The sequence below is a fragment of the Arachis stenosperma genome, chromosome 1 (assembly GCF_014773155.1).
Source record: "Arachis stenosperma cultivar V10309 chromosome 1, arast.V10309.gnm1.PFL2, whole genome shotgun sequence".
Classification (NCBI taxonomy): Eukaryota; Viridiplantae; Streptophyta; class Magnoliopsida; order Fabales; family Fabaceae; genus Arachis; species Arachis stenosperma.
In genome coordinates, this window is record NC_080377.1 from 81,724,104 (window position 1) to 81,744,652 (window position 20,549).

At 38.3% G+C, this 20,549-nt stretch overlaps 1 non-coding gene across 1 annotated transcript; it reads right to left on the reverse strand.

Annotated features, from left to right (window-relative positions):
• Nucleotides 1-8,731: 8,731 nt before the first annotated feature.
• Nucleotides 8,732-8,839, reverse strand: LOC130947573 (small nucleolar RNA R71). Its single transcript, XR_009072717.1, has one exon. It is a non-coding gene; the product is annotated as a small nucleolar RNA R71 (small nucleolar RNA).
• Nucleotides 8,840-20,549: the final 11,710 nt, after the last annotated feature.

Sequence of the window (20,549 nt, forward strand, 5' to 3'; positions counted from 1 at the left end):
TCTCTTCTACTCCCAAAACCAAAATAATTCCCTTATCTCACACAACAGAACCGAACCAAAACTCATCCCAAACACAACACATACTTCTTCTATTCTCACTTTTTCTTTCTTCTTACCTCAAATCCAATGGCCTCCTCAAGTTCAAAAAGAAGGCCGGGAAAGGAACCTATGGTAGCCGAACCTCCATCATTTGATGCAACCAAATTTAGATCCCAATTCCATGAAGGGAGATATCATAGGTTCATGGAGACAAAGAATGTCATTTATGAGAAAGGCCTTGAGTTGAGAGACGGGGAATACCCCATCATGAGGCAAATCACTAAAGAAAGAAGGTGGGAACTTTTATGTGCTCCTCTTGTTGACATCAGTGCAATTATGATCAGGGAGTTCTATGCAAATGCTATAAAAGAAAGCAAAGATAGTGCTCCTTAAACAAGTTATGTCAGAGGAGTTGAAGTGAGTTTTAGCCCAGCTGCCATCACAAGGGCCCTCAAGTTGAGAACCATAACTTATGCAGAGCCCAGTTATGAAACCAGATTGCAGATGGAAAACAATTCTGATGAGATCTTGCAGGGGTTATGTGTGGAGAATACAGATTGGGAAAGAGATTCAAAGGGAGTTCCAAGTCACTTGAGGAGGATAAATCTCACTCCTGTGGCTAAGGGATGGTATGAAATAGTGAGAAGATCTATCCTTCCTACAGGAAACGCCTCTTGGGTCACAATCAAATGAGCACTCTTGACATACTGCATCCTACATGGAGGTGAGATCAACCTCGCACAACTCATAGCCGACAGTATTCAAGAGATGGCCAATAGCACAAGCAAATCAAGTGGTCTTGGACATCCAAGTACCATCCTCAGGCTATGTGACAAAGCTGGAGTAATCTTTGAAGATGAGGACACAGAAAAAGTGAAAAAGGGAAAAGGGATCACTAAGAAGAGTATGGAAGGAATAAATGAAGAAGATGATCCAGAGGGGGTGGTAGCTCCCAGGCAAAGGAGATCACAAATAGAGGAAGGACGAAATCAAGCTCATGATGTCATAGACATGAGCCAGCTACACAGAGCGATAGAAGAGCTATCTCAACAACTCATGCAGACTCAACAAGAGCATAATCTGGGGCGCCCAGCGCAATATCTAGAGCCCCATCCAGAGTTTAGGGAGCAATATCTGAAAGACAAAGAGGAGAGAGAAGCTTGGCAGCGTCAAATGGAGGAGAAGCAAGAGAGATGGCAACAGCAAATGATGACTCAACAGCAAGAATTTCAAGCACAGATTCTTGAAGGACAAAAAGAGCAATACAAAGAATTCAAAGAATCATATGATAAGCTGTATTTTAGTCAAGCTAAAGCAGGGGAATACAGTCACAACTTGTATCAATGGAAGAATATTCATCACACCATGGGAGAAGTGAGATATGCACAAAGAATGGAGAATGATGAAAACATGCAAGCAAGGTTGGAGTACTTGACCCATAATTTGCCAACACTCAATCCTCAGATCAAGCCATTTGAGCAATGCCCTGAATTTGAAGCCAAGCAACAAGCAAGGTCTCGTCACTATACGGAGGCAACCTTTAAAAGATTGGAAGATGTTGGGCTCTCAGGACTCTTAGATTCTGTCTGGGGTAGAAGATGTCCTGGTGAAGAGATCCGAGATTATTCCAAGCTAGGGAAGAGGAAGAAGAAAAAGGGAGAATCAAGCAGCAGCCACGACCAATAGAAGGTGGCAAAGTTCTTTCATTCCCCTTCTTTCACTCTTCTAATAAGGAGAAGCATGTCTGAAACATGATATGCCTCCACTGTTTATTTCTTGTTTATTTCTTTTTCTTGTACTTTCTGTTATTCAATAAGTAGCTAGAGAAATGATTTGCATAATGCTTGTCATTCATCACTTAGCTTTAATTTTGTTTTGTTTCCCATATGCTTGAATAAAAGAGATTTGGTTTGAATTGAAAAGTAAAATATCCAATGTTGCATAAGTAGAATGGAAGTTAATGGTGGTATATATGTTTGATTAAATGCATAACTCATGAAATAATTGTTGCATAATATCATTCTCATTCAAGTGTGAGTTAGCTTGCTGTTATAAAGACCCTTATCAATAAATAAAAAGCCTTGAGAACAAAAATAGAAAGAAAAGGAAGAAGAAAAAGCCAAAGTGGCAAGAAAAACAAAGAATAAAGGTTGGACACCAATAGCTTGGACCCTAGGACATATGCCTGTGGTGTTCTTGTACTAAGATATGCTTGGATGAGTAAATTCTGAGGGGTATTTTAAAACCCGGTCACTTAGATCAACTGATTTGGGATGGCCAATTGAAAGTCCACAATAAAGAGCAACTTAGATACAGAAAATTTAGTTATCCAAAGAGATGCTGGGCATCAATGATCCTAGGAAGAAATAGTGAGCCATGTGTCTGTGGTGGAAAGATGTTGAGTAAAAGAAAGGAAACAATAAAGCCAAAGGCTACTACTGCAACATTTGACACCAAACCTCCAAAAGAATAAGCTTGTTAAGCATTATAAGAAAGAAAAGTTAGCAAGGGAGTAATTAAATAAGTAAGTCTTATAACAGCAAGTTTAGCAAGCCTTTGATGAAAAATGTATACTATGTAACAGCAAACAATAAACTGAGTTATCATTGTCTGCATGAAGACCCCAAAAATCAAGTTCTGCTATATGCCTAATAAGGATATGTGTTCTTTTCTTGTTCATTTCAATTTCTCTTAGTTCTGATGCTTGCTTGGGGACAAGCAAGATTTAAGTTTGGTGTTGTGATGACAAGTCATCATATACCCATTTTTCAAGCTAATTTTACTTGTTTTGTTAGTCTTTATGCACTTTCTTGCATCCTAAGTAATTGATTTGGAGTGAAAATGCATAACTTCTTTAAATCAAACAACCACCATGAAATTAATGTTAACTCATGAGGTTTAAGCTAAATTTAATTGAATTTTAATTGATTTATAAGCCTCTTGAATTTAGTGATACTTTGAGTGGTTGTTTTGGTTTATTGTAGGTGAAGAAAAGAAAAAAAGGAAAAGCATGGCCTAAGGAAGTGTGGCCCAAGGAGAAGAAAATGTGGTCAAAGAGAGAAGAAGTGTGGCGCACAAAATGAGGAAGGCAAGCATTGCCCTCCACAAGGGCACACTGCCCTCTAGGAGGGCAACATAAGGGAGCAAGCCAAGAAGAGGCAACTCTGCCCTGCCCACGACAAGGGCAGAGCACAAAATTGTGCCTTGGATCAAAGGAAGGAAAAACCTTGCCCTGCCCTCCACAAGGGCAGTATCGGGCCTTCATGGAAAATAAATCAAAGGAAAAAGGTCACCCATGAATGCCACAAGAGTCGAACACGGAACAAGGAAGAAGCAAGGAACTAGGCTTGATTATGGTGCCAAGAAAGCCAAGGAAAATGAGTAGCGTGCGTTCTAGCCATGTCTCAAACGCGGGACTTCAGATTGGAAACACTGCCCTGCCCTCCGCGAGGGCAGGGCAGCATTTTGTTGTGGCACACAGGCGCACCAACCTGGCGCACCAAGGGCATCATTCGGCAGCACCAGCAGCGCACCAAGGCACCAATCTGGCACACCAAACTTTTTTGCCCTGCCCTCCGTGAGGGCAGGGCAGCATCCTGCAGCGCACACCAACGCACCACGCCCGCACCATAGCCGCACGCACCAAATCCTGCCCTACCCTCCGCAAGGGCAGGGCAGCCTCCTGGAAGCAATCCTTCATGGGCTAAAATTGGATTAAAAATCCAATAAAATTCATTTCTTCACCAAATCAAAAGCCCATCCAAATCCCAAGATCCAAGAATAGAAAGTGTATAAATAGGAGTTAGTTTGATGTAATTAGGACCTTTACTTTCACTTTTACTTTTCACCTTTTACTTGACTTTTGAATTTGGCACTTTCTTTGGAGCTTGGAATTCTGCAAATTTTCTTTGAGAGACTTGACCGAGAATTAGTAAGGAGAATTGATCTCTCTTCTTCCTCGTTCTTGCTTGGGAACTTTTACTTTTCTTGCTTTGAGTTTTGGGTGTGAAGAATTGAGGAAATTCTGTCTCAATCTCCATTCAAAATCTCTTTAATTCTCTTCTGCATAATTGAATCCATTTACATTCCCTTTAGTGCTTCTTCTTCAATTTCTTGTTAATTGCTTTGTGAGCTTGGATCTGGGAAGGCAATTGAGATCTAGGCTTTGCTACCTAGTCTCTGGAGTCCTGAGATCTCAATTTACTCTTGGTTCTTCTGTGAACCTTTGCTGCATTTAATTTCCTTCTGTTTGAGTTCTAATTGCTTCTAATTAAATTTATGCTCTATTGATTGTTGCAATTCACATTCTCCTGCTTAAATTCTGAAATCCCTATCCTTAAATCCCTTTTATATTCAAGCAATTTATATTCCTTGCAATTTAAGTTACTGCAATTTACATTTCTTGCACTTTAAGTTTCAGTCATTTAATTTCTTGTTCTTTAAGATTCAGTCCTTTTACTTTCAGTTCCTTTTAATTTCTGCAATTCTACCCTTCCCCCTTTACATTTACTGTTATTTACTTCCTGTTAAACACAAATCACTCAACCAATACTTGATTCGCTTGACTAAATCAACCACTAAACTAAAATTGCTCAATCCTTCAATCCCTGTGGGATCGACCTCACTCATGTGAGTTATTATTACTTGATGCGACCCGGTACACTTGCTGGTGAGTTTTGTGTCGGATCGTTTTCCGCACATCAGAAGTCACTGTCAAAAGGGCAGTGATTATTCATTGTATTGTGCTAGGAAAAGAAGTGGAGGTTCATCAGCTGATTGCTTATGAGATTTACATATTTCCAAACAAGGAATCCACTGAGGCCAAATTGGCTTACCCAAGCTTGATTAATCTGTTATGTAAAGATGCAGGGATAAAGATAAGAGTGGATGAGTACATCCCAGTTGAATGCCCAATCACCAAAAATTTAATGGATGGACCTCAAGTTCAAGAAAACCTCATCAAGAGGAGGGCACATGAGCTCTGATGAGCGGATAATCTATACACTTTTTGGCATTGTTTTTAGGTAGTTTTTAGTAGGATCTAGCTACTTTTAGGGATGTTTTTATTAGTTTTTATGTAAAATTAATATTTCTAGACTTTACTATGAGTTTGTGTGTTTTTTTGCGATTTCAGGTATTTTCTGGCTGAAATTGAGGGACCTGAGCAAAAGTCTGATAGAAGGCTGACAAAGGACTGCTGATGTTGTTGGATTCTGACCTCCCTGTACTCGAAATGGATTTTCTTGAGCTACGGAACTCCAAATGGTGCGCTCTCAACGGCGTTAGAAAGTAGACATCCAGAACTTTCCAGCAATAGATAATAGTCCATACTTTATTTGAGATTAGCAGACGTAAACTGGCGTTCAACGCCAGTTCCATGCTGCATTCTGGAGTCAAACGCCAGAAACACGTCACGAACCAGAGTTAAATGCCAAAAATACGTTACAACTTGGCGTTTAACTCCAAAAGAAGCCTCTGCACGTGTAAAGCTCATGCTCAGCCCAAGCACACACCAAAGTGGGCCCCGAAAGTGGATTTCTGCATTAATTACTTATTTTTGTAAACCCTAGTAGCTAGTCTAGTATAAATAGGACATTTGACTGTTGTATTAGACATCTTTAGATTATTTTTGGATTACCTTATGATCCTTTGATCACGTTTATGGGGGCTGGCCATTCGGCCATGCCAGAACCTTGATCACTTATGTATTTTCAACGGTGGAGTTTCTACACACCATAGACTAAGGGTGTGGAGCTCTGCTGTACCTCGAGTTTTAATGCAATTACTACTATTTTCTCTTCAATTCAGCTTATTCTTGTTCTAAGATATCTATTGCACATCAACCTGATAGATGTGATGATCTGTGACACTCATCATCATCCATCCTCATGAACGCGTGACTGACAACCACTTTCGTTCTACCTTAGTTCGAGCGTGTGTCTCTTGGATTCCTTAATCAGAATCTTCGGGGTATAAGCTAGAACCCTTTGGTGGTAATTCTTGAGAATCTGGAAAGTCTAAACCTTGTCTGTGGTATTTTGAGTAGGATTCAGGGATTAAATGACTGTGACGAGCTTCAAACTCGTGATTGTTGGGCGTGATAACAAACGCAAAAGAATCAATAGATTCTATTCCGACATAATTGAAAACCGACAGATGATTAGCCGTGCTGTGACAAGAGCATTTGGACCTTTTTCTCAGAGAGGATGGAAAGTAGCCATTGACAACAGTGATGCCCTACATACAGCTTGCCATGGAAAGGAGTATGAAGGATTGAAAGTAAGAAAGCAGTATGTTGCATAGATTCAACAGGGATAAAGCATCTCCATACACTTATCTGAAATTCCCACCAATGATTTACATAAGTATTTCTATCTTTATTTTATGTTTTATTTATCTTTAAATTCGAAAACTCCATAACCATTTGAATCAGCCTAACTAAGATATACAAGATGACCATAGCTTGCTTCATACCAACAATCTCCGTCGGATCGACCCTTACTCACGTAAGGTTTATTACTTGGATGACCCAGTGCACTTGCTGGTTAGTTGTGAGGAGTTGTGAAGAAAGTGCTGAGTTAGTAGATGCGCATACCAAGTTGAGTGCCATTGTTAGAGATCACAATTTCGTGCAACAAGTTTTTGGCGCTTTGCCGGGGATTGTTCGAGTTTAGACAACTGACGGTTCATCTTGTTGCTCAGATTAGGTAATTTTCTTTTCAAAAATTTTTCAAAAACCTTTCAATAATTTTTTTATTTTATTTTTATTTGTTTTTATTTCTCTAAAAATAATTTTCGAAAAAAAAATCCAAAAAAAATTTTGCAAAATCATAAAATCAAAAAAATATATATTTTGTGTTTCTTGTTTGAGTGTAGAGTCAAATTTTAATTTTGGTGTCAATAGCATGTTTTTAAAATTTATGCATTCCTTTTTTCGAAAATTCATGCATGTGTTCTTCATGATCTTCAAGTTGTTCTTGATAAGTCTTCTTGTTTGATCTTTAAATTTTCTTGTTTTGTGTCTTTTGTTGTTTTTCATATGCATTCTTGCATTCATAGTGTCTAAACATGAAAAATTTCTAAGTTTGGTGTCGTGCATGTTTTTCTTTTCTTGAAAATTTTTCAAAAACAAGTCTTGATGTTCATCTTGATCTTCAAAGTGTTCTTGGTGTTCATCTTGACATTCATAGTGTTCTTGCATGCATCATGTGTTTTGATTCATAATTTTCATGTTATGAGTCATTTTTGTATTTTTCTCTCTCATCATTAAAAATTCAAAAAATCAAAAAAATATATTTTCCTTATTTTTCTCAAAATTTCGAAAATTTGACTTAACTTAGTCAAAATTTTTTAAAACTTTGCTATTTCTTATAAGTCAAGTCAAATTTTCAATTTTTAAAATCTTATCTTTTCAAAATCTTTTTCAAAAATCAAATCTTTTTTATTTTTCTATTATTTTCGAAAATTTTTAAAATTTATTTTCAAAATCTTTTTCTTATCTTTATTTCAAAATTTCGAAAACTTTACTAACAATTAATGTGATTGATTCAAAAATTTGAAGTTTGTTACTTTCTTGTTAAGAAAGGTTCAATCTTTAAATTCTAGAATCATATCTTTTAGTTTCTTGTTAGTCAAGTAATCAATTTTAATTTAAAAAAATAAATCTTTTTCAAAATATCTTTTTCAATCATATCCTTTTAAAATATCTTTTCTAACTTCTTATCTTTTCAAAATTGATTTTTAAATCTTTTTCAACTAACTAATTGACTTTTTGTTTGTTTCTTATCTTTTTCAAAACCACCTAACTACTTTCCTCTCTCTAATTTTCGAAAATTACCTCCCTCCTTTTCAAAATTCTTTTTAATTAATTAATTGTTTCAAATTTTAATTTTAATTTTATTTCTTCCTTTAATTTTCGAAAATCACTAACTTATTTTTCAAAATTAATTTTCAAAATTCTCTCCCTCTCATCTTCTTCTATTTATTTATTTATTTACTAACACTTCTCTTCATCTCAAGAATTCGAACCTATCTTCACCCTTGTGTTTGGATTCATACCTTTTCCTTCTTCTATTCTTTTCTTCTTCTACTAACATAAAGGAATCTCTCTACTGTGGTAAAGAGGATCCCTATTATTATTTTCTGTTCTCTTCTTTTTCATATGAGCAGGAGCAAGGACAAGAACATTCTTGTTGAAGCAGATCCTGAACCTAAAAGGACTCTGAAGAGGAAACTAAGAGAAGCTAAATTACAACAATCCCGAGACAACCTTACAGAAATTTTCGAAAAAGAAGAGGAGATGGCAGCGAAAAATAATAATGCAAGGAGGATGCTTGGTGATTATACTACACCTACTTCCAAGTTTGATGGAAGAAGCATCTCAATCCCTACCATTGGAGCAAACAATTTTGAGTTGAAACCTCAACTAGTTGCTCTAATGCAATAGAACTGCAAGTTCTATGGACTTCCATCAGAAGATTCCTATCAATTTTTAATTGAGTTCTTACAAATCTGTGAGACTGTTAAGACTAATGGAGTAGATCCTGAAGTCTACAGGCTCATGCTTTTTCCTTTTGCTGTAAGAGACAGAGCTAGAACATGGTTGGACTCACAACCTAAAGATAGCCTGGACTCATGGGATAAGCTGGTCGCGGCCTTCTTGGCTAAGTTCTTTCCTCCTCAAAAGCTGAGCAAGCTTAGAGTAGATGTTCAGACCTTCAAACAAAAAGATGGTGAATCCCTCTATGAAGCTTGGGAAAGATACAAGCAGATGACCAAAAGGTGTCCTTCTGACATGCTTTCAGAGTGGATCATTTTGGATATATTCTATTATGGTCTATCTGAGTTTTTCAAGATGTCACTGGACCATTCTGCAGGTGGATCCATTCACCTAAAGAAAATGCCTGCAGAAGCTTAAGAACTCATTGACATGGTTGCAAATAACCAGTTCATGTACACTTCTGAAAGGAATTCTGTGAGTAATGGGACGCCTCAGAGGAAGGGAGTTCTTGAAATTGATGCTCTGAATGCCATATTGGCTCAGAAAAAAATGTTGACTCAGTAAGTCAACATGATTTCTCAAAGTCTGAATGGATGGCAAAATGCATCCAATAGTACTAAAGAGGCATCTTCTGAAGAAGAAGCCTATGATCCTGAGAACCCTGCAATGTCAGAGGTAAATTACATGGGTGAAACTTATGGAAACACCTATAATTCATCATGGAGAAATCATCCAAATTTCTCATAGAAGGATCAACAAAAGCCTCAACAAGGCTTTAATAATGGTGGAAGAAATAGGCTCAGCAATAGCAAGCCTTTTCCATCATCTTCTCAGCAACAGACAGAAATTTCTGAGCAGAGCACCTCTAGCTTAGCAAACATAGTCTCTGATCTGTCTAAGGCCACTTTAAGTTTCATGAGTGAAACAAGGTCCTCCATTAGAAATATGGAGGCACAAGTGGGCCAGCTGAGTAAGAAAATTACTGAAACTTCTCCTACTACTCTCCCAAGCAATACTGAAGAGAATCCAAAAAGAGAGTGCAAGGCCATTGACATAATCAACATGGCCAAACCTAGATAGGAAGGAGAGGACGTGAATCACAATGAGGAAGACCTCATTGGACGTCTTCCAGACAAGAAGGAGTTCCCTATTGAGGAGCTAAAGGAATCTTAAGGTCATATAGAGACCATAGAGATCCCATTAAACCTCCTTCTGCCATTCATAAGCTCTAAAGACTATTCTTCCTCTGAAGAGGATGAAGATGTAACTGGAGAGCAAGTTGTTCAATATCTAGGAGCTATAATGAAGTTGAATGCCAAGTTGTTTGGTAATGAGACTTGGAAAGGTGAGGTCACATGCTCATTAGTGAACTAGATATATGGGTTCAACAAACTTTACCTCAAAAGAGACAAGATCCTGGTAAATTCTTAATACCCTGCACCATAGGCACTATGACCTTTGAGAAGGCTCTGTGTGACCTGGGGTCAGGGATAAATCTTATGCCACTCTCTGTAATGGAGAAGCTGGGGATCATTGAGGTACAACCTGCCATATTCTCATTACAGATGGCAGACAAGATAGTAAGACAATCTTATGGATTGGTAGAGGACGTGTTAGTGAAGGTTGAAGGCCTTTACATACTTGCTGATTTCATAATCTTAGACACTAGGAAGGAGGAGGATGAATGCATCATCCTTGGAAGACCTTCTCTAGCCACAGCAGGAGCTGTGATAGATGTTAACTGATGAGCGGATAATTTATACGCTTTTTGGCATTGTTTTTAGGTAGTTTTTAGTAAGTTCAAGCTACTTTTAGGGATGTTTTCATTAGTTTTTATGTTAAATTCACATTTCTGGACTTTAATATGAGCTTGTGTGTTTTTCTGTGATTTCAGGTAAAATCTGGCTGAAATTGAGGGATTTGAGCAAAACTCTGAAAAAGGCTGACAAAAGGACTGCTGATGCTGTTGGAATCTGACCTCCCTGCACTCGAAATGGATTTTCTGGAGCTACAGAACTCCAATTGGCGCGCTCTCAACGGCGTTGGAAAGTAGACATCCAGGGATTTCCAGCAATATATAATAGTTCATACTTTATTCGGAAATTGACGATGTAACTTGGCGTTGAACGCCAAGTACATGCTGCTGTCTGGAGTTAAACGCCAGAAAAACGTCATGATCCGGAATTGAACGCCCAAAACACGTCATAACTCGGAGTTCAACTCCAAGAGAAGCCTCAGCTCGTGGATTGATCAAGCTCAGCCCAAACATACACCAAGTGGGCCCCGGAAGTGGATTTATGCATCAATTACTTACTCATGTAAACCCTAGGAGCTAGTTTATTATAAATAGGATGATTTATTAATGTATTAGAGGCTTGGATCATTCGGTCTTGTGACCACATGGGGGCTGGCCATTCAGCCATGCCTGAACCTTTTACTTATGTATTTTCAACGGTGGAGTTTCTGCACACCATAGATTAAGGGTGTGGAGCTCTGCTGTACCTCAAGTATTAATGCAGTTCTATTTTCTTTTATTCAATTCTCTCTTATTCTTATTCCAAGATATTCATTCGCACCCAAGAACATGATGAATGTGATGATTAGATAACCCTCATTATCATTCTCACTTATGAACGCACGTGATTGACAACCACTCTCGTTCTACATGCAACAGAGCTTGAATGTGTATCTCTTAGATTCCCCAACAGAATCTTCGTGGTATAAGTTAGATAGATGGCGGCATTCATGAGGATCCGGAAAGTCTAAACCTTGTCTATGGTATTCCGAGTAGGATTCTAGGATTGAATGACTGTGACGAGCTTCAAACTCCTGAAGGCTGGGCGTGATGACAAGCGCAAAAGAATCAATGGATTCTATTCCAACCTGATTGAGAACCGACAGATGATTAGCCATGCGAGTGACAGCCGCAGAGGACCATTTTCACTGAGAGGATAGGATGTAGCCACTGACAACGGTGATGCCCTACATACATCTTGCCATGGAAAGGAGTAAGAAGGATTGAGTTGAAGCAGTAGGAGGGCAGGCATCCTTGAGCCTTACAGTATCTCCATATGCTTATCTGAAATTCCTACCAATGAATCTGCATAAGTGTTCTATCCCTTTTATTATTTCATTTATTTTCTTATTATTAATTTCCGAAACCATAAAACAATTTTATTCTGCATAACTGAGATTTATAAGGTGACCATAGCTTGCTTCATACCAACAATCTCTGTGGGATCGACCCTTACTCACGTAAGGTTTATTACTTGGACGACCTAGTACACTTGCTGGTTAGTTGAACGGAGTTGTGGATTAAACCAGTGCCATAAGAATGATTTCATCTCAAAATAGTTAGAACATTGATCACAATTTCGTCCACCAAGTTTTTGGCGCCGTTGCCGGGGATTGTTCGAGTATGGACAACTGACGGTTCATCTTGTTGCTCAGATTAGGTAATTTTTTTTTCAAAAATCTTTTTCAAAATTTTTCTTTTATTTTTCGTTTTTCTAAACTTTATTTTCGAAAAAATTAATAAAAATCCCAAAAAAAAATTCATAAAATCATAAAATCCAAAAATATTTTGTGTTTCTTGTTTGAGTCTTGAGTCAATTTTTAAGTTTGGTGTCAATTGCATGCTTTAAAAATTTTTCTTGCATTTTTTCGAAAATCCCATGCATTCATAGTGTTCTTCATGATCTTCAAGTTGTTCTTGATAAATCCTCTTGTTTGATCTTGATGATTTCTTGTTTTGTGTCTTTTCTTGTTTTCATGTGCATCTTTGCATTCATATTTTTCATGCATTAAAGATTTCTAAGTTTGGTGTCTTGCATGTTTTCTTTGCATTAAAAATTTTCAAAAATGTGTTCTTGATGTTCATCATGATCTTCAAAGTGTTCTTGGTGTTCATCTTGACATTCATAGCATTCTTGCATGCATTCATTGTTTTGATCTAAAAATTTCATGCATTGAGTATTTTTTGTTGTTTTTCTCTCTCATAATTAAAAATTCAAAAATAAAAAAAATATCTTTTCCTTATTTCCCTCCAAAATTTCGAAATTTTGGGTTGACTTGGTCAAAAAAATTTTCAAAATTAGTTGTTTCTTACAAGTCAAGTCAAAATTTCAATTTTAAAAATCTTATCTTTTCAAAATCTTTTTCAAAAATCATATCTTTTTTATTTTTTTTTCTATTTTTCGAAAATTTCAAAAATAAAATTTTAAAAATTATTTTTCAAAATCTTTTTCTTATCTTTATATCATATTTTTGAAATTACACTAACAATTAATGTGATTGATTCAAAAATTTGAAGTTTGTTAATTTCTTGTTAAGAAAGGTTCAATCTTTAAATTCTAGAATCTTATCTTGTAGTTTCTTGTTAGTTAAGTCATTTTAAAAAAAAATAAAAAATAAATCTTTTTTTCAAAATATCTTTTTCTTAAAACTTTTATCTTATCTTTTTATCTTATCCTTTTAAAATTTTATATTTTTCAAAATTTGATTTCAAAATATCATATCTAACTTCTTATCTCCTTATCTTTTTAAAATTTTGATTTCAAATCTTTTTCAATCAACTAACTAACTTTTTGTTTGTTTCTTATCTTTTTCAAAACCACCTAACTACTTTTCCCTCTCTAATTTTCGAAAATATCTCTTCCCTTTTTCAAAAAGTTCCTTTTTAATTAATTAATTGTGTCATGTTTAATTTTAATTACATTTTATCTCTAATTTTCGAAAATTACTAACCTCTTTTTCAAAAATTAATTTCGAAAATTCCCTTCTCTTTTCTTCTTCTATTTAATTATTTAATTACTAACACTTCTCTTCACCTCTCTTCATCCAAAAATCCGAACCTCCTTCTTCATTCTTCTACCCCCTTTCTTTTTCTACTAACATAAAGGAATCTCTATACTGTGACATAGAGGATTCCTCTTTCTTTTCTTGTTTTCTTCTCTTTCATATGAGCAGGAACAGGGATAAAGGCACTCTTGTTGAAATTGATCTAGAACCTGAAAGGACTCTGAAGAGAAAATTAAGAGAAGCTAAATTACAACAATCCAGAAGCAACCTTTTAGAAATTTTTGAACAAGAGAAGGAGATGGCAGCCGAAAATAATAATAATGCAAGGAGAATGCTTGGTGACTTCACAAAGCCAACGTCCAAGTTTGATGGAAGAAGCATCTCCATTCCTGCCATTGGAGCCAATAACTTTGAGCTGAAACCTCAGCTAGTTGCCTTGATGCAACAAAACTGCAAGTTTTATGAACTTCCATCTGAAGATCCTTATCAGTTTTTAACTGAGTTCTTGCAGATCTGTGAGATTGTAAAGACGAATGGAGTTGATCCTGAAGTCTACAGACTCATGCTTTTCCCTTTTGCTGTAAGAGACAGAGCTAGAATATGGTTGGATTCACAACCCAAGGATAGCCTGGACTCATGGGATAAGCTGGTCACTGCCTTCCTGGATAAATTCTTTCCTCCTCAAAAGCTGAGCAAGCTGAGAGTGGATGTTCAAACCTTCAAAAAAAAAGATGGTGAATCCCTCTATGAAGCTTGGGAAAGATACAAGCAGCTGACCAAAAGATGTCCATCTGACATGTTTTCAGAATGGACCATATTGGATATATTCTATTATGGTCTCTCTGAATTTTTGAAAATGTCATTGGATCATTCTGCAGGTGGATCTATTCACCTGAAGAAAACGCCTGAAGAGGCTCAAGAACTCATTGACATGGTTGCAAATAACCAGTTCATGTACACTTCTGAGAGGAATTCCGTGAACAATGGGGTACCTCAAAAGAAAGGAGTTCTTGAAATTGATACTCTGAATGCCATATTGGCTCAGAACAAAGTGTTGACTCAACAGGTCAACATGATCTCTCAAAATCTGAATGGATTGCAATATGCATCCAACAGTACTAGAGAGGCAGCTTCTGAAGAAGCTTATGATCCTGATAACCCTGCCATGGCAGAGGTTAATTACATGGGTGAACCTTATGGAAACACCTATAACTCATCATGGAGAAATCATCCAAATTTCTCATGGAAGGATCAACAAAAACCTCAGCAAGGTTTTAACAATGGTGGACGCAACAGGCTGGGCAATAGCAAGCCATATCCATCATCTTCTCAGCAACAAACAGAGAATTCCGAACAAAACACTTCTAATTTAGCCAATGTAGTCTCTGATCTGTCAAAGGCCACTTTCAGTTTCATGAATGAAACAAGATCCTCCATTAGAAATTTGGAGGCACAAGTGGGCCAGCTGAGTAAGAAAGTCATTGAAACTCCTCCCAGTACTCTCCCAAGCAATACAGAAGAGAATCCAAAAGGAGAGTGCAAAGCCATTGACATAGTCAATATGGCCGAATGCACAAGGGAGGAGGAGGACGAAAATCCTAGTGAGGAAGACCTCCTGGGACGTCCCTCAAGCAAGAAGGAGTTTCATATTGAGGATCCAAAGGAATCTGAGGCTCATACAGAAACCATAGAGATTCCATTAAATCTCCTTCTGCCATTCATGAGCTCTGAAGACTACTCTTCCTCTGAAGAGGATGAAGATGTAACTGGAGAGCAAGTTGCTCAATATTTAGGAGCTATCATGAAGCTGAATGCCAAGTTGTTTGGTAATGAGACTTGGGAAAGTGAACCGCCCTTGCTCATTAATGAACTGGATACTTGGATTCAGAAAATTCTACCTCAAAAGAAACAAGATCCTGGCAAGTTCTTAATACCCTGTACCATAGGCACCATGATCTTTGAAAAAGCTCTGTGTGATCTGGGGTCAGGGATAAATCTAATGCCACTCTCTGTAATGGAGAAGCTGGGGATCATTGAGGTACAACCTGCCTTGTTCTCATTACAACTGGCAGACAAGTCATTGAGACAAGCCTATGGAATAGTAGAGGATGTGCTAGTAAAGGTTGAAGGCCTTTACATCCCTGCTGATTTCATAATCTTAGATACTAGGAAGGAAGAGGATGATTGCATCATCCTTGGAAGACCTTTCCTAGCCACAGCAGGAGCTGTAATAGATGTCAACAGAGGGGAATTAGTCCTTTAATTGAATGGGGAATACCTTGTGTTTAAGGCACATGGCCATCCCTCTGTGACAGAAGAGAGTAAGCATGAAGAGCTTCTCTCAGTTCAGAGTCAAGAAGAGCACCCACAGTCAAACTCTAAGTTTGGTGTTGTGAGGCCACAACCAAACTCTAAGTTTGTTGTTAAGATCCCATATCCAAACTCTAAGTTTGGTGTTGGGACCACACGAAAATTGACCTGATCACCTTGTGGCTCCATGAGAGCCACTGTCAAGCTATTGACATTAAAGAAGCGCTTGTTGGGAGGTAACCCAATTTTATTTATCTAATTTTTATTTTATTTTATTTTATTGTTATTTTGAGTTTTATTAGGTACATGATCATGAGGAGTCACGAAAAAAATCAAAAAAATTAAAAACAGAGTCAAAAACAGAAGAAAAAATTTTTCACCCTGGAGGACGCACAGGCTGGCGTTCAACGCCAGTAAGATGCATCTGGCCGGCGTTCAACGCCAGAACAGAGCACCATTCTGGCGCTGAATGCCAGAAACAAGCAACATCCTGGCGTTGAACGCCAGGAATGTGCCTAGAGGAGAAAAGCTGGCGCTGAACGCCAGTAACAAGCATGAAACTGGCGTTCAACGCCAGAAACATGCATTACATGGGCGTTGAACGCCCGGAACATGCACCAATGGGCGTTTGAACGCCAGAATGATGCATGAAGGCATTTTACATGCCTATATGGTGAAGGAATGGTATTTCTTTACACCTCAGGATCCTGTGGACCCCACAGGATCACCTCAGGATCTGTGGACCCCACAGGATCCCCACTTACCATATTCCCACCTTACCTTTTAATCCTAATCACACTCTCCTAATCCTAAATCTCATTTTTCCTACTCCCCATGTCACACTTCCCAATTCCCCCATTCACCATTCACATCACCCCACTCTTCCCCATAAACCCCACCTACCTTCATAAAATTCAAATTCAATTTCCCACATATTCCCACCCAAATTGGCCGAACACCCACCCTCCCCTCTCCCTATAAATACCCTTCCCTTCTACTTCATTTTCACACAACACAACCCCTTCTTCTCCCACATAGCCGAACCTACCTCTCTCCCTCTCCACCATATTTTCTTCTTCTTCTTCTACTCTTCTTTTCTTTTTTGCTCGAGGACGAGCAAAATTTTAAGTTTGGTGTGGTAAAAAGCATAAGCTTTTTATTTTTCCATTACCATCAATGGCACCTAAGGCCGGAGTATCCTCTAGAAAAGGGAAAGGGAAGACAAAAGCTTCCACCTCCGAGTCATGGGAGATGGAAAGATTCATCTCCAAGAGCCATCAAGACCACTTCTATGATGTTGTGGCAAAGAAGAAGGTGATCCCTGAGGTCCCTTTCAAGCTCAAGAAGAATGAGTATCCGGAGATCCGACATGAAGTTCAAAGAAGAGGTTGGGAAGTCTTAACCAACCCCATGCAACAAGTCGGAATCTTAATGGTTCAAGAGTTCTATGCCAATGCATGGATCACTAGGAACCATAACCAAGGTATAAACCCAAGTCCAAAGAATTATCTCACAATGGTTAGGGGGAAATACTTGGATTTCAGTCCGAAAAATGTAAGGTTGGCATTCCACTTGCCTATGATGCAAGGTGATGAACGCCCCTACACTAGAAGGGTCAACTTTGATCAAAGGTTGGACCAAGTCCTTATGGACATTTGTGTGGAAGGAGCTCAGTGGAAAAGAGACTCCAAAGGCAAGCCAGTCCAACTAAGAAGACTGGACCTCAAGCCTATAACTAGAGGATGGTTGGAGTTCATTCAACGCTCCATTATTCCTACTAGTAACCGATCTGAAGTTACTGTAGATCGGGCCATCATGATTCATAGCATCATGATTGGAGAGGAAGTAGAAGTTCATGAGGTCATCTCCAATGAAATCTACAAAATAGCCGACAAGCCCTCACCTATGGCACGGCTAGCTTTTCCTCACCTTATTTGCCATCTATGTTACTCAGCTGGAGTTATCATAGAAGGAGATGTCTCCATTGAAGAAGACAAGCCCATCACCAAGAAAAGGATGGAGCAAGCAAGAGAAGCTCCTCACGGTCCTCAAGAGGTACATGAGGAAGTTCATCATCAAGAAATCCCTGAGATACCTCAAGGGATGCACTTTCCTCCAAACAACTATTGGGAGCAACTCAACACTTCCTTAGAAGATTTAAACCACAATGTGGAACAATTAAGGGTGGAACATCATGAGCACTCCATCATTCTCCAAGAAATAAGAGAAGATCAAAGAGCAATGAGGGAGGAGCAACAAAGGCAAGGAAGGGACATAGAAGAGCTAAAGAACATCATTGGTCCTTCAAGAAGAAGACGCCACTAGAGGTGGATTCATTCCTTGTTCTTATTTCTTTCTGTTTTCGGTTTTTAGTATTGTGTTCATCTATGTTTTGTGTCTTTATTTCATGATCATTAGTATGTAACCATGCCATGTCTTTATAGAAGAGCTAAAGAACATCATTAGTATGAATGTTAAAATTGTTGGCTCTTGAAAGAATGATGAACAAAGAGAAATGTTATTGATGATCTGAAAAATCATGAAATTGATTCTTGAAGCAAGAAAAAGCAGTGAATGGCGAAAAAAAAAGAGTATATAGAAAAAGAAGGAGCAGTAGAAAAAGCCAATAGCCCTTAAAACCAAAAGGCAAGGGTAAAAAGGATCCAAGGCTTTGAGCATCAATGGATAGAAGGGCCCAAGGAAATAAAATCCAGGCCTAAGCGGCTAAATCAAGCTGTCCCTAACCATGTGCTTGTGTCATGAAGGTCCAAGTGAAAAGCTTGAGACCAAGTGGTTAAAGTCGTGATCCAAGGAAAAAGAGTGTGCTTAAAAGCTCTGGACACCACTAACTGGGGACTTTAGCAAAGCTAAGTCACAATCTGAAAAGGTTCACCCAGTTATGTGTCTGTGGCATTTATGTATCCGGTGGTAATACTGGAAAACAAAGTGCTTAGGGCCACGGCCAAGACTCATAAGTAGCTGTGTTCAAGAATCAACATGCTTAACTAGGAAAGTCAATAACACTATCCGAAATTCTAAGTTCCTAGAGAAGCCAATCATTCTAAACTTCAAAGGAAAAAGTGAGATGCCAAAACTGTTCAGAAGCAAAAAGCTACAAGTCCCGCTCATCTAATTATAATTAATATTCATTGGTATTCTGGAATTTATAGTATATTCTCTTCTTTTTATCCTATTTGATTTTCAGTTGCTTGGGGACAAGCAACAATTTAAGTTTGGTGTTGTGATGAGCGGATAATTTATACGCTTTTTGGCATTGTTTTTAGGTAGTTTTTAGTAAGTTCAAGCTACTTTTAGGGATGTTTTCATTAGTTTTTATGTTAAATTCACATTTCTGGACTTTACTTCGAGTTTGTGTGTTTTTCTGTGATTTCAGGTAAAATCTGGCTGAAATTGAGGGATTTGAGCAAAACTCTGAAAAAGGCTGACAAAAGGACTGCTGATGCTGTTGGAATCTGACCTCCCTGCACTCGAAATGGATTTTCTGGAGCTACAGAACTCCAATTGGCGCACTCTCAACGGCGTTGGAAAGTAGACATCCAGGGCTTTCCAGCAATATATAATAGTCCATACTTTATTTGGAAATTGACGACGTAACTTGGCGTTGAACGCCAAGTACATGCTGCTGTCTGGAGTTAAACGCCAGAAAAACGTCATGATCCGGAGTTGAACGCCCAAAACACGTCATAACTCGGAGTTCAACTCCAAGAGAAGACTCAGCTCGTGGATTGATCAAGCTCAGCCCAAACATACACCAAGTGGGCCCCGGAAGTGGATTTATGCATCAATTACTTACTCATGTAAACCCTAGGAGCTAGTTTATTATAAATAGGATGATTTATTAATGTATTAGAGGCTTGGATCATTCGGTCTTGTGACCACATTGGGGCTGGCCATTTGGCCATGCCTGAACCTTTTACTTATGTATTTTCAACGGTGGAGTTTCTGCACACCATAGATTTAGGGTGTGGAGCTCTGCTGTACCTCAAGTATTAATGCAGTTCTATTTTCTTTTATTCAATTCTCTCTTATTCTTATTCCAAGATATTCATTTGCACCCAAGAACATGATGAATGTGATGATTAGATAACCCTCATTATCATTCTCACTTATGAACGCACGTGATTGACAACCACTCTCGTTCTACATGCAACAGAGCTTGAATGTGTATCTCTTAGATTCCCCAACAGAATCTTCGTGGTATAAGTTATAGATGGCGGCATTCATGGGATCGGAAAGTCTAAACCTTGTCTATGGTATTCCGAGTAGGATTCTAGGATTGAATGACTGTGACGAGCTTCAAACTCCTGAAGGCTGGGCGTGATGACAAGCGCAAAAGAATCAATGGATTCTATTCCAACCTGATTGAGAACCGACAGATGATTAGCCATGCGAGTGACAGCCGCAGAGGACCATTTTCACTGAGAGGATGGGATGTAGCCACTGACAACGGTGATGCCCTACATACAGCTTGCCATGGAAAGGAGTAAGAAGGATTGAGTTGAAGCAGTAGGAGGGCAGGCGTCCTTGAGCCTTACAGTATCTCCATATGCTTATCTGAAATTCCTACCAATGAATCTGCATAAGTGTTCTATCCCTTTTATTATTTCATTTATTTTCTTATTATTAATTTCCGAAACCATAAAACAATTTTAGTCTGCCTAACTGAGATTTACAAGGTGACCATAGCTTGCTTCATACCAACAATCTCTGTGGGATCGACCCTTACTCACGTAAGGTTTATTACTTGGACGACCCAGTGCACTTGCTGGTTAGTTGAACGGAGTTGTGGATTCAACCAGTGCCATAAGAATGATTTCATCTCAAAATAATTAGAACATTGATCACAATTTCATCCACCATTAACAGAGGAGAATTAGTC